The sequence below is a fragment of the Cricetulus griseus genome, chromosome 8 (assembly GCF_003668045.3).
Source record: "Cricetulus griseus strain 17A/GY chromosome 8, alternate assembly CriGri-PICRH-1.0, whole genome shotgun sequence".
Lineage (NCBI taxonomy): Eukaryota > Metazoa > Chordata > Mammalia > Rodentia > Cricetidae > Cricetulus > Cricetulus griseus.
The window spans coordinates 50,546,006-50,561,243 of record NC_048601.1 but is presented as its reverse complement, the minus strand read 5'-3'; the positions used below and the strand labels follow the sequence as shown (position 1 = coordinate 50,561,243).

Sequence of the window (15,238 nt, the reverse complement as noted above, 5' to 3'; positions counted from 1 at the left end):
CACAGACCATGGTGTCCAAAGCTGTTGGAAAATATGTGGGATGGATGAAAAACACAGCACTGTCACTTTCCTCAGCAATACCTTGCTCCACTCCTTTTCCTTTTGCAATTGAATTTTAATTGAAACACCCATCATGGGTTGTTTTAAAAGGACTTAAAAAACAAGACTTGAAAAGATTAAGCAAGATGTGGTGATCCACACCTGTAAATCTCGGATGTCAGGAGAAAGAAGCAGGAGGATCACAAGTCAGAGGCTAGGCTGGGCTACAAAGCAAGACTTCCTCTCTCTCCCTCTCTCTGTCTCTGTCTCTGTCTCTCTCTCTCTCTCTCCCTGTCTCTGTCTCTGTCTCTCTCTCTGTCTCTCTCTCTCCATATATATATGTTATATATACACATATATATGCAAGCAGGGAATAAAATATGGATGAATAACACCTGGTAAATTAGGAGCTAGAGAGATGCTTCAATCAGCAAAGTTCTTGTTTAACAAGCATGAGGACCTGAGTTCAGATTCTCATATGCCACATACAAAAGCTTGGTATGGTGGCACACACTTGCAATGTCAGTGCTTGGGAGGTAGAGACAGACAGATCCCTGGGGCTCCCTGGTCTGAAAGCCTACTTAAATCAAAGAGTTCCAGGTTGGTGAGAGATCCTCAGATGGATGGCATCTGAGGAATGGCACCTGAGGCTGACCTCTGACCTCTACAACCATGCTCTCATGGGGGCACATGCACAGATACACACAAAGCAATTGGATCCTAAGAGGCTGCCATTGGTCTCTGCCAGGAGATGACGAGATCTAGTTGGTTGTCACAGCACAAGACATAAAAGGCAAAGTTTGCAGGTTGGTGGGTTCAAATCACAGCTCCACCCCTCACTTCTTAGATGCTCATAAGTAAGCGTCTCTATGAACCCCACTCTTTACTCTAAACTGGGCCCAGTTTCTAGCTCAGGAAGCGATGTGAGGGTCAGAGAACGAAACCTGTAAACTTTTTATAGAAGACATATCATAAAGTGCCTGTATGATTTAGATATTGTTGCTTTTCCTCTCAGGTACTATCTGGAAACTGTTTTTAATTTTTTTCAGTGTATCACATACATCTAATCTCTGGCACTACAAAGGCCTTCAATACTTAATTAAGAAATTTAAAAAGTAGTTTATGAAAGGCCAACATATCTGATATCCCAGCATCTTAGAGCCCGGGATCCAGATAACAGTGGCCTGAAGGTTCTGTGCAGTGCAGTTCTTTCGGTTAGCCCTCATAGTACCCCAGTTTTCTTAACCAGAAAATGGAAATAATAATAGTATTTTCCCTTCCAAGAAGTGGAGTTAGTGAATGAGTTTTATTTGCTGTCTGACAAATAGCATCAAGGGCATAATCGTTGGAGATTTTTAAAAATTTCTTTTTATTGATATATTTGTCTCTGTGTGAGTATGGGCACTTGCAGGGGGCATCAGATCACATAGAGCTGGAGTTACAGGTGTTTGTGAGCTACCTGACGTGAATGCTGGGAACTGAACCGGAGTACCCTGCAAGGGCAGCAAATGCTCTTAACTTCTGGGTCATCTTTTCAGATGGGTCTTTCTTTGGGTTGCCAGCTTAAAAAAAGACATGGAGACATTAATAATTATGAAAGCTCAGCCTATAGCTTAGGCTTGCCCCACTAGATCTTGTAACTTAACCCATTTCTATTCATCTACCTGTTGCCATGTGACTCATGGCTTTTACTCCCTCAGCATCTCACGCTCTCTCTCTCTCTGAGTCCAGCTCCTGACTCCACCTCTCTTCTCCCCAGTGCTCTCTCTGTCCAGAAGTCCCTGCTATACGTCCTGCCTTGCTACTGACCATTTAGCTTTTTATGAAACCAATCACAGAGACACATCTTTACATAGTGTAAAGGAATATTCCACAATGCTAACTTGGGCCTTACAATCAGCCCTCCAGGAAGTTTAATTTACTGCATTAAATAAAAGTGTGCATTTTATTGAAGTGTCCCTGTTTTGTCTCTTAGACCCTTTTAAAATCCTCAGATTTTCAGTTAATCACTGGGCAAATGGGATTCTTCCTTCTGCCTCACTGTGAGCATTAATATGCTAAGTTTTTGTTTTTGTTTTTGTTTTTGTTTATCAAGGACTACATCAGTTCTCAATGAAAAAAGTAAATTGTTCCACATAAGGACAATTATTCTCATTTGAAAAATGCCAAAATAATTAGTTGTGTAAATGCATTTTGCAGATTGGATATGGGTAGATCGTTCTGTGAGCTCTGGTTAAGATGAACTCTGGGCCCATTCTTCTGTAGCCAGTGATGATGCATAGATGATGCACAGAGGCATTTCCATGTTTCCTTGGAAACCCCAGAAGCAGCACTTCCTGGCAGCCCACAGCAGCAAGCATCTCCCATCTTTCTACAACTATGAAAGGATTACAGGAGTTGAGTGACAGACCTTCATGGAGACCTAGGAAGTCAACATGTCAAGGAATACTCACTCACATGGAGAGTCAGCTGCCCTGACACAGTGCTCACAGGGGTTCATGTGCTCCAGACAGTCGACTGCCAGAGGAATAACATCAGTGGGAAAGAGGCAGATCTCTTGCAGGTAGATTGCAATGGTCTGAGAGGGGAATTTTACTGGAGGAAAACTAGCCATAAAGAAGCAATGGGAAATTTGGACTCCCAGGGTAGGGATGGCAGAGTACTTTCTGTTTCCCTCCCTAGTGACCATGCCACCCTCCCTGGGGATAATGTTTTCTCTTTACGGTGACAGATTACCCTTATTCAAGCAAATTAAAGAAGGAGGGGTTGATTTGGGTTCATGATCTCTGTGGGTGTGGCCATCCTGGCAGGAAGGGGCAATGGGGAGGCCTGTGGCTTGGCTTGTTCACATCTCTGACCAATCAGGAAAGCAGAGATGGGACTGAAAACAAGGAATGGTGGCCTCTAAGCTTCAAAGTTTGGCATTATTTGCCTATATTTTACTGATAGGTCCTAGGTAGTAAAGGTGTTATAACCACCCAAGACAATGCAACAGCTAGGACCAACTATTCAAACACATGAGCCCATAGGAGCATTTCTCATTCTGATCATAACAGACACCACAGGCTCAATATCTTTGATGGTGGCAAGTGAGATGTATCTTCCATGTGGGTCACACAGTTCTCTGAGGGAAGAGGGACAACCAATGAGCCAGGCTCAGCCAGAGAATTTGATGAACTAGTTCAAGAAGTTAGTTTTCTTGTGTGGATGCTAAGCTGGTAGGCTATGCCAAGGTCTTCTGGGGACATTCAAAGATGAGTCAACACAAGAGTGCAAGACCAACACAGTGGACAGGAAGCAAGAAGGTGAGGAGATCTATTAACCAGGTCATTGCTTGAGAACATGCAGCCAGCCATGAATCCTCAGAATTTTTCAGTTATAAATCTGGTAAACCCCCCTTAGTCTAAGCTGGTTTGAATTAGTTTCCATCACTTACAACTGCAAAAACAAAACAAAAGCAACTCTGACTCATAACTGACGTACAGGAAAAGCCATGCCGATTTATAATATACTGTACTTTTACTTCAACACATCTAGAATATTTAATGTTGGTCTATGTTGCTTAACATAGATAATTAATATCTATGTTAATACAACATAGATAATTAATATCTATGTTGGTCTATGCTGCTCATATTTCCTCAAGTACTTCCCCACAAACTCATGGTATTTGATTAGACAAACAGAGTTTACTCATACAATAAGGGAGCAGAGTGTTTGAAAATCACAGCTATATCAAAAACCTGGAACACTTGAGCAAGCACACTTCCTGGTAGTAATGATCACACAAGCTTGGCTACCCTAGAGAACTCTTAAAGCATGCCTTTCAAAGTCACATTCTTCCGTTTAGTAATCAGGCTAAAAATAACCTGCCTACAATGTCTGGCTAATGACTGAAACACATTGTCCCAGAAACCCTTGTACCAATTATCTGCACTAGGCTCTAAGCTGGGCTGCCAATATTTGGACCTTGTAGAAAGAGCACCATGCAGAATCATTTTACACACCCAACTCTTTCTATCCCTTGACTGTCTCTATATGGTTGTCTTCTGGCCTCTAACCAGTAACTTCATTCCTCAGTATCTTAGTAAACTTGTGTGGCCTTACAGTGGTGACATCGTATACCTTATGGAAAGGTTTATCTGGAAGTGGTGCAAAATCAGGTTTGTCCACTCTATCCTGTTATATAAGCCCAGGACATGGGTAGTTCATAGCTAATCCACCTGCAACTCTTAAAAGGGGCTCCCAGAGTGGGCTCTGCTGGCACTGATAGCAAGATTTGTGTTGCTTTTGTCATCCACAGGGCCATTACTGTATTCAGCTCTTACTGGGTACCAGACTCCATGTTAAATGTTTTACAACAGCCATTAAGTAAGTATTCACAAACCCTCATGACATTATATCTATTGGTGTCTCCAATTCATTCTTGAGAAAACTAAAACTCAAAGCAGCTGAGCGAAATTAAGATTATACTCCGCATAAATTGGGAGTCAGATCCAGGTTTCAGATCATTTCCCCTGCAATCCATAAGCAGGGATTTTGTTTTGTTTGTTTGTTTGTTTGTTTTTTGGTATCTTTTCTCGGTCTTTTTCTGATTACAGGAAGTCACTGTGGCAAAGCTGCTGTAACTGGTAACCCTTCATTTACTGGGTGCTTGGAATTAATAGTGTGATAGATATTTCCACTCTTTGTGTGAAACGTTGTTGGATGTTTGTGCACTGTGTGAAAATGTATTGCTGTGATTGGTGTAATAAAAAACTGAATGGCCAATAGCTGGGCAGGAGAGAGAGAGAGAGAGAACTGTAGGAAGAAGTCAGTTGCAGAGGAAGAAGCATGAACAGTACTGAGAGATGAGGTAATGAGCCATGCAGCAGGATGTAGATTAAAATAAATAGGTTAATTTAAGTTATAAGAGCTAGTGGGACAAGTCTAAGCTAAGGCTGAGCTTTCATAATTAATAATAAGTCTCTGTGTTGTTATTTGGGAGCTGGCTCTTCAGAGAAAAACTAGTTACAGTGGGGAATATTTGCAAGTGTTCATGTGTGTGTTCATGTTGGAGTGTATGTGGATGCACTTGTGTGCATAAGGATGTGTACATGTGTGTACTTATGCATGAAGAGGCTGGAGGACAACTTCAGATCTTATTTTTGCAGTACCATCCACCTGTGTTGGTTGTAGTTTTCTGAAATGGTCTCCATCTGTTGTTAAAAGACGTTTCCTTGTTGAGAAATGAGGACTACACTTATCTGTGTATATAAGGAGAAATATTTAGAATGTAGTTAGGGATCAGGGTTGTCCAAGAGACTCCAAAAACATAGACCATTGCTATTGGCCCTCCTTATCTAGAGGAAGAAGCTAAGTCCCTGTCTTAGTTACTTTCCTATCGCCATGACAAAGCACCATGATCAACGCATAAAAGAAAGCATTTAATTTGGGGACTCAGAGTTCCAGAGGGTTAGCATCCATGACCATCATGGTCAGGAACATGGCAGCAGGCAGGCCAGCATGTTGCTGGGGCAGTTGCTGAGAGCTTTTATATTATCCACAAGCAGGAGGCAGAGAAGGCTGAGAATGGCTTGGACTTTTGATACCTCAAACCCTATGTCCAGTGACACACCTCTGTCAAAAAAAAGCCACACTTCCTTATCCCTTCTCACACAGTTCTACCACTGTGACGAAAAATTCAGATCTATGAGCCAATGGAGGTCATTCTTATTCAAACGACTGCATTCTATTCGCTGGCCCCCAGAGGCTCATGGTCACATCAGCAGCAGCATAATAAGGATAAAAAGCATTTAGTTCAACTTCAGAAACCCCAGTAGTTTTTCACAATCTCTGCAAAGTTTAAAAGTTCAAAGTCTCTTCGGAGACTCAAGGCACTCTCTTAATTATAACCCCTTATAAAAATCAAAAAGCAAATTACATACTTCCAACATATAATGGCACAAAATATATATTACCATAAGGGAGGAAAGGGGACATAGTGAGGAAATGTTGGACCGAAGCAAGAGTGAAACCCAGCAGGAAAACCTAAATCCTGAAGCTTCATGTTGGATGATAGTGGGCTTGGGTGGCTCTTTCCTTACAGCTTTGCTGACTGTAACACGCTTCTCTCTCTTAGGCTGGTTCTACGTCCTGTCCGCACCTCTCCTTGACAGATATCGCACAGCTCTGGTATCTCCAACATCTTTGGATCTCTAACACAATTCAGGCTTCACTTCACAATGGTGTCTCTGGACCCATGTGCAGAGGGACTCCCCCGACTGCACAGGTCTGGCTTCAGTGGCTCTCCTTAACCACAGGGAAGATTCCACAAGCCCTTTGCTTCTGTATCCTTCATGACTCTAAACTCAGAACCATGAGGCAGAAGCTGTTAGGCTCCACTCCTTGTTTGTGCTAGAACCTCGATGCCTCCTTGAATTGCATTTGCATAAGATTTGTTTTGGTTTTTGCTTTAGTAACAGTTATCCTTAGGCATTTTCATATTACAAGGTGGAAGTTTAGCCCTGGGTGGGGTCTTGCCCTGAGGTTACCACTCCCTTTATTGCATTTCCCATCAAGCCTCTCATTTCCTTCAGCATAAGCCTTGGCTCCAATGTTAAATTTCCTGGATGGCCTTTTTCTCCTTCAACTGTACATTTTTTGTTTCTTTTTGCACTACTTGCTCTTTTTCATTGTAGATCTTCATAAGAGTGATTACTAATAACCAAGTGACAGAGCTATTATCAGGCTGTCTTGAAATCTCTGCCAGTGAAATTAGTCCAAAACTCTCCAGTTTAGTGTCGGGTAGCTTATTAAGACGAGGGCAAAAAGCAGCCACATTCTTTGCCCCATTACTAATGTTAGTCCCCACTGAAACCTCTTGAGCATGGCCTCCTCCATAGTCAACATTGCTCTTAGCATGACCATCTCCAAAGCTTCTAATGATAATGACCAATTAAGCCCTGCTTACAGAGTTCAACTGTTTTCCTAGCCCCAAATCCCAAAGCCTTCCACATTCCTCCCAAATACAGCATGGTACAGCCTGTCACAGCAATAGCCTACTCCCTGGCATAAGCTTCTTGCTTAGTTACTCTTTTACTACTGGGACAAAACACAATTGTTAGTATTCAGGCATCTGCACTGGCCTGTCCTTGGGGTTCTGACAGGATATGCCCTTAGCTGAAGCTACTAAGAGCACCACTACGATTTCTTTTAAAAGAGCCCTTCCCACCTCCCATCTTCCTCCCTCCCTCCCTCCCTCCCTCCCTCCCTCTCTCTCTCTCTCTCTCTCTCTCAATTTGTTTTTCTGCCTGTCTCTCTGTCTCTCTGTGTGTGTCTCTCTCTCCTCTTCTGCTGCTCCTGACCCCATAGGCTGGTCTCCCCTCCTCCCTTTCCCCTTTTCCCATTCACGTCCCCCCAATAAAAAAAAAAAAAACCTCCACCCAAGCTGTCCCATGGTGTCTTTCTCTTGAGGACTACTCTTGAGGACTGTTTTTTTTTTGTTGTTGTTGTTTTGTTTTTTTTTTAATTACTACAACAACAATGACCAAAGCAACTTATAGAAGAAAGAGTTTCAGAGGGTGAGTCCATGACCATCATGGTCAGGGAATCCGGCAGCAGCCGGGCAGGCTTGGTGCTAGAGCAATAGCTGAGAGCTACATCTTGATCCACAGGAAGGAGGCAAAGAGTGAGCGATAACTGGGAATGATGTGGGCCTTTGAACTCTCAAAGCACACCCTCAGGGATGGCCACCAGCCTATGGGGGCCAGCAAATAGAATCTGCTGGTTTTAATGAGAATGGCTTCCATAGGCTCATGTGTTTAAATGCTTGGTCTCTAATTGCTAGAACCGTCTGGGAAGGATTAGGAAGTATGGCCTTGATGGATAGGTGTGTCAATGCGGTGGGCTTTGAGGTTTCAAAAGCCAGACATATTCCCAATTGTCTTTCTCTCTGCCTTATGATGTCTCTCTATGTGAGCCCAAATTTGTGGCAGCCCTTGGCAATTAGTCAGAAATGCAGATCTGGGGCCATATCTCAGATCTATCAAGGCTCTGGAAGATGCTCCTGCACACAGAAATAACTTCAGAAGGGATACAATGTGGCCAGTCTGTAGTTGGAAGTTTTTCTCTGTCTCACTGGCCCACTGGATCCCTGGATCCCCTTTGAAATAACACTCTGAGGCTTAATATCAATTACAATTGTTTGGCCAATGGCTCAGACATATTACTGGCTCTCTCTCTCTCTCTCTCTCTCTCTCTCTCTCTCTCTCTCTCTCTCTCTCTCCATCATTTTTATTTGAATTAGAAACAAGATGGAGTTACATGACAATCCCAGTTCTCTTCTCCCCCCCTCCCTTACCACACCCACAACTAAAACCCTACCTATCACATAGCCTTTCTTCTATTCTTCCCCTGACTCAACCTTCCTGCTCCCTCATGACCTCTGCATCCTTCCTCTTCTTCCCTTCTCATTCTCACAGCTACCTCCCCTCTTCCCATGCTCTCAATTTGCTCAGGGGATCATGACCCTTCCCCCTTCTCCAGGGGAAGCTCTCTCTTATAAATTAACACATTTCTATTAATGTATGTATTGACATGAGGCTGTGGCTTACTGGTACAGCTACATGGCATCTCTTGACTCTACCTACTTTTTCCTTGTATCTTTTTTGGATTTCTGGCCTACCTGTATTCTCCCTGGCCATTGGCCAAATCAGCTTTATTTATCAACCAGTAAAAGCAACACACATTCACAACATGCAGAAGAACATCCAGCATCACCAATCTCAGTGTCACAGGAAATGATGATATCAAAGCAAGTAGACTCCTGCCATATCTGCCATTCAGTAGCTCAAACTTTCTTATGGCAGGTGTCCTTGGCTAGGAGAGATCTGTACCCACCACCTCTGTAATGCAGTATCTGGGATAACACTTTCCAAATCACACTCATCAAATACCAGGCTTCAGTCATCCTGAGCCTCTTGGGGATAGGGAGTGTGTAAGGCTACCTGTCAAAGCTGGGCCTCCAAGTTACACATCCACTTCAAACAGAGTTCCTATGCTTTGATCAGGTTTAGAAATTGGAATTACAGTTTGATTTCCTCTGAAAAGAAGTTTTATCTGCTTTACTTTTGCTTCTCAGTCAACCTGTGCTGTTGCGCATTGTCCACCAGCCATGTTAGCATGGTCCTCAAATCACTTAAGTCATGGGCTTAGGGAATGAACCTGCTGCTATTTTCTATGCACTTCCCTTGGGGTACAGATGTGACCTTTAAAATGCCAAAACCTCTGTTCCCAAGAGGACTGCTAAGTAACTTTCCTGTCTTATTTTATAACATGTATTATCCAAGAAAGATACTAATGTGGAAAATTCTGAATTTGGCGTATATACCGCTTCTGGTTTGCCCTCCAGCAAAAGCCCTGTGTACTTTTTCCTTATAAAACAGTCCCACCAGGCAATGTGAATTTGAAGCTTCGGGTCAACCCCAGCAGTGCAGTTTTACCCCTAGACTAAGCATTTGGTGGGACATCTTTAGTAATTAACATTAGCTTGTGAGTCTACTGTTATAATCCTTCAGAATTTGCTCAAGAAGGATGCTATATGAGGAACAGGAGAAAAATGCATCCAGTTTTGGTAACAGACAGGGATAGTTCTCAACTGGGATGAACAGAGATGAATCAGCAGGGGGGCTTCAGGCAAGCTGTTTACCGGAAACCTAAGTTCCAGTTAGTTTCCAGGAATTAGAATCCCCAAAGCCCTGACACTGTGAAGGTAACAGTATGACAATTTTTTTTTAAAGTAAAAGTATTAGAGACAATTAGATGCTTTTTAAAGGGAAGGCAAGTGTGACTATTAAATGTAGACACAGCCTTTTTGAGAAGTTGATAGCTCTGCTTTAGGTTCATTCTTGACTCTGAGCAAGAGGCACCTGGGAAGGCCTGTGGGGAGATGGCTCAGCAGGTAAGTGAATACTATGAACGCCTGACAGATGGAGTTCATATCTCCAGAACCTGTGTAACGCTGGGCAGCTTTGGTGGCCCACCTGGAAGCTCAGCACTTGTCATGCTGATGCAGGGGGACCAGAGAAAGAGAAAAAGCTAGATTAGCTGATTGGTGAGCTCTGGGTTCGAATGAAGACCACTGTCTCAATATACAAGATGGAGAGTGAGCTAAGAAGACATTGATCACCAGTTTCTGACCTCTGCATGTGTGTGCACGTTGGTGTAAATACACCACATGCATAGCCCACGTGCACATGAATGCATGAACACTCTCCAAAAAAAATAAAGAAAGAGGAAGAAGGAAAGAAGGAAGGAGCCATGTGTATTCAAAAGCTCAGGGTGGCTAGAGAAAAGTGAACCTGGGAAGGAAATGACACCCTGTCAAGAGTCAAGGACTATATTTGGGTGGTCTTATAAGCCATGAAAAAAGATACAGGAAGCAATAACTTTTCAAATAAGCTTCACTCTGGGAAAATATCTGCACAAAAGACCATGCCATTCCCATAAGCAGTGGCCCATGTTCTAAAAGAGTGCTTTCCAAATTTATATTTCACTTTAGTTTTATAGGGGAGGAAGAGTTGCTAGGTTCCCCTGGGGACACAAGAATTGCCTTGGGAAGGGGTGGAGTTGTGTAAAGTGTGTCACCCCCCCTCATCTATCTGAACCTCTTACACTATAATGCAACCCCTACTCACAGTGAGCAACCTTCCCCTACAAGAGGGGCTACAACCAACAGTGCCTAAATCATATGCATGCTAGGGTAGTCAGGGGAGGGACTCATTCACCCTAACTTGCAGTTCAAATTTCAAGCTTCTCTACTTTATGAAGACAACACCTCAAACACAACACAACCAAAATCCAACTTATCTTTGTCTATAAACAAGTTAGTTTCTTCTCCATTTTTCATGTTAGTAGGTATCAATATGACACCAAACTGGTACAGGCTATGTGTCTGGTCAGTAACCATCATACATCTGAATGAACAACTTAATAAGTGAATAAAGTTCTAGAGCCAAATGAAAAGGGGAATAAGAGAGGGAGGAGGGCTGGAAAGTCATGTGCCGGGCAAGGATGTCTTCAGCACTTCTGAGCCTATTTCACCAAGGCAGACCTCAACCTCACCTGAACATTGGAATTACCTGGGGGTTGAGCAAGACCATGCAGATTCTCCTGCAACCCTAATGTGGTTTGTTGGGGTACACTCCAAAAGTCCAGGTTATTCAAAGATTTCCATGATGAATGTTTTAGGCATCCCAGCTGAAAGCATTTTTTCAGGAGTTACTGAAACTGAAGCCATTATTTCTTGGGCCTCTTGAAATTTCTTTTTGTGCATATGTGTGCAAGTGTGGATTAGTGTGTGTGTGTGTGTGTGTGTGTGTGTGTGTGTACACGAGCGCGTGCGTGCTTGTGCGCTCACATGCATTGTAAAAGTCAGAGAACCAACTTTGGGTATTATTTCTCAAGTATTGCCCATTTTTTTAAAGAGAGAGGGTCTCCCATTAGCCTGGAGCTTGCCAACAAGGCTAGTCTAGCTCACCAGCAAGTCCCAGGTACCCACTTGTCTCTGCTTCTCCAGTACTGAGCCAATGACCTCAGTCAAATTCTAATGCCACCAGGCAATGCTAGTCACAGAAAAAGCCCAGAAAATAACTAATCAAATTCCCACTGATTATGGGAATACCATTGTCTTTAAGAAAAAGTATATGAAACACAGGGGACTGCAGTGACCCAAGAACCTCCCCTCCTGCCTCCTGAAAGCTTGAATTATCACAGAACTTCCTCACGCTCTCAGGACAAAGTTTAAGATTAGACACAGATTACTTTTGTCCAATAAATCTTCATTCACCAGATGCCACCTCATTTTGTTTCACAACTATTGTTTTTATTTACTAGGCTGAAAGAGTCCTGTGAGAAAAAAAAATTGCTTTTAGTTCCAATGAAGAAAGAAAGATCAAAACATGTGCCCTGACCTCCTGACCACTTATAGGTGGTATAGTCATGGAGGCAGCATCCCCTGAGCTTTTTCTATAGCAAATGTGGGCAAACATGTAATCTCTCTTTGTTGATCTGTAAAATGAGCATCACGGTAGGTAGTCTCTGCCCCCCAGAGATTTAATAGAAGTTAAATAAGATGTTGCCTTATCTTGTTTCCTATTAAGTTAGTATGTAGTTGCTTAAGGAAGACTTTTATCATGAGCCTATTCAGTTATATATGTTAACAGGTGTGATCATGGGTGTTCCTCTCCCTGAGTCCTTTCCAGAACCTAGTCAGATGGTAGTAAAGCTGACCCATCTGAGGGCTACTTTACTGGAAAGGCTGGTAACTGGGCTGTGATGGTATAGTAGCTTAAATGTAATTGGTCCCCATAGTCCCAAAGGGAATGATACTATTAGGTGGTGTGGCTTTGTTGAAGTAGGTGTGGCCTTGTTGGAGAAAGTGTGTCACTGTGGGGTTGGGCTTTAAGTCTCTTGGTCAAGCTTCGCTCAGTATGACAGACAGACCATTTTCCTACTGTCTTCTATCAAGATATAGCCAGTACCATGTCTGCCTGCATGCTGCCATGCTCCCTGCCATAATGATAATGGGCTAAACCTCTGAAACTGTAAGTGAGTCCCAATTAAATGTTTTCCTTTATAAGAGTTGCCATGGTCATGGTGTCTCTTCACAGCAATAAAAACCCCAGCTAAGACACATAGTTAGAGCAGGTAAACAGTGGCTAGTTAGGTCTGTTTGTTGTCTCTGGCTAATGTGGGCTTTCCCAAACCATGGGATTCTTCCAGTTGTTGAACTTTCCACTTGGAAGTTAGCCTCACCCTTGGATGAGAACTCTAAGGGAGAGGAAGTAGAAATTTAAGTCTATTAAGGCCTGGACATACAAATAGATTCAATATCATGTTCTTATTTTCCTACTCAAAAGAGTTCTAGTGCCTTGCAGACATAAGAGAAGAGTGTCTTAGTTAGGGTTTCTGTTGCTGTGATAAAGACCATGACAAAAAAGGAAGTTGTGCAAGAAGGGTTTATTTGGCTTACACTACCATCATCGTTGTGGTGGTTTGAATAGAAATGGCCCCCATAGGCTGACATATTTGTATGTTTGGTCATTAGTGAGTGGTGCTATTGGCAGGGATTAAGAGGTGTTTCCTTGTTGAAGTACATGTGGCCTTGTTAGAGGAAGTGGGCTTTGGGGTTTCAAATGCTCAAGTCAGGCCCAGTCTCTCTCTCTCTCTCTCTCTCTCTTTCTCTCTCTCTCTCTCTCCATCTCCCTCTCCTGCCCCCTCTCCCTTTCTCTCTCCTTTCAATCAGGATGTGTAGAACTCTTGGCTACCTCTCCAACACCATGCCTTCCTGTATGTCACTATGCTCCACACCATGATGACTATGTACTAAACCTCAGAATCCCGTAAGAAAGCCCACGTTAAATGCCTCCCTTTCTAAGAGTTTTCTTTATAAGAACCTTATTAAGTCGTGGTATTTTTTCACAGCAATATAACATTGACTAAGGCAATCATCAAAGAAAGTGATGGCAGGAACTCAAACAGAACAGGGACATGGAGGCAGGAGCTGATGCAGAGACCATGAAGGATGCTGCTTACTGGCTTGCTCCTCGTGGGTTGCTCAGCCTAGAACACTAGTCCTCCTACATCAATCACCAATTAAGAAAATATACCCACAGGGTTGCCTACAACCCAATCTTACGGATGAATTTTCTTAGTTGAGGGTCTCTCCTCTCAGATGACTTTAGCTTATGTCAAGTTGACATAAAACTATCCAGCACTGTCAGTCACCTCTCCAATGGAAAAATGTGTTACAGTTTTGTGTTTGGACCAATATCATTCACAAAGCATATGGCAAACTGTCGAGCATATTAAATTATAATATTTCAAACAGCATCTATTGTAGCAAGAACCAAATGGTTTTATAATAATCCCATCATGATATTCTGATCTTTTCATCAAATGAATGGAAGTTGTGATCAGCACATGAGAGAATAAAAGGAAAGAGAGAGACCATGGCAATCACTGAAAAGTAGCATCCCCTTCCCTGTGGGAGGCATTAGTCACCCTATATTTGATGAACAGCGTCAGACTGCAGGAAGTTCCTGTCAGAATCCTTCCAAGGCAGCTATTGTAAGGTTGTATGGAAGAGGGGGCTTCCCGGGAGACTCATTTCATTGCCACCGATGGGTGTAATGAGTGCTTTTGTATGAAGGTGGCACCATCCACAAGGAATGTAATGAGTCACTGAGTGAAATCATAGCATCTAAGGTTCTGCCAGGCTACGAGAAATGGGACTGGCTCAATGAGACTGAAAGGTCAAGGAAATCCAGTCTTAGGATGCATATAGGACAAGAGAGAATTCAATGCCTCAACTATATAGGTGATCCTGAATTCTTCTTAAGGCAAAGATAATTTACTATTTACACACCGTGTGACAGACAGAAAATTACAAATGAGACAAGCAAATAATACACTAGCCTTAAAAAATAATTCACTAGGGCTTAGGAATAATGAAGTTAGTAAAGTGCTTGTTGTTTAAGTGTGAAAACCTGAGTTTGATCCCCACAACCCATGCAAACATGTAGGTTCAGCATGGGGAAGACAGATAGGTAGATCCCTGCCCACTGAACAGCCTCCCTGGCTTACTCCTTAATATCTCACAAAAACAAAAAACAAAAAACAAACAAACGCCCCCCCAAGAAATCCAAAGTTGGCCTCAGACTTATACATGCATGTACATAATATGTGCACCCACACAAACTTGCACTCTCACAAACACACCACACATATAGAAGATAGTTCCTCATGACAAAGTTGAGTTTGTTTATTGCAGTTATCTAAGGAAGAAATACACTTGAGAATGAAACCAATGTCATTAGCCACATTGATACATAATACTTGCTTCAGATGTGGATTTTGGCATCTTAGCCTTATTTATCACCCTGGCCTGGGCTGGCCTATGACTTACTTTAATTAATTGAATGTGGTGCCAATTCCAGGGGCATCCCAAAAGTTATAATCAGTGAAGTAATTAATATGCTGGTTTGTTTTTTGTGCACTTGACACAAACTGTGTCATCTTTGAAGAGGGAACCCTGGCTGCTAAGATATTGACATCAGATTGCTTATAGGCAAGTCTGGGGGGCATTTTATTATCAATTCTTGTGGCAGAGGTCAGTCCCTCAGAAGGTGGACCTGGGTTGTATAAAAAAGCAAGCTGA

At 42.6% G+C, this 15,238-nt stretch overlaps 1 long non-coding RNA gene across 1 annotated transcript; it reads left to right on the top strand.

Moving 5' to 3' along the window:
• The first annotated feature begins 2,381 nt into the window (after positions 1-2,381).
• LOC113833636 lies at positions 2,382-7,211 on the top strand. The gene is made up of 3 exons (XR_003487581.2): positions 2,382-2,602; positions 4,343-4,410; positions 6,161-7,211. It is a non-coding gene; the product is annotated as an uncharacterized LOC113833636 (long non-coding RNA).
• Positions 7,212-15,238: the final 8,027 nt, after the last annotated feature.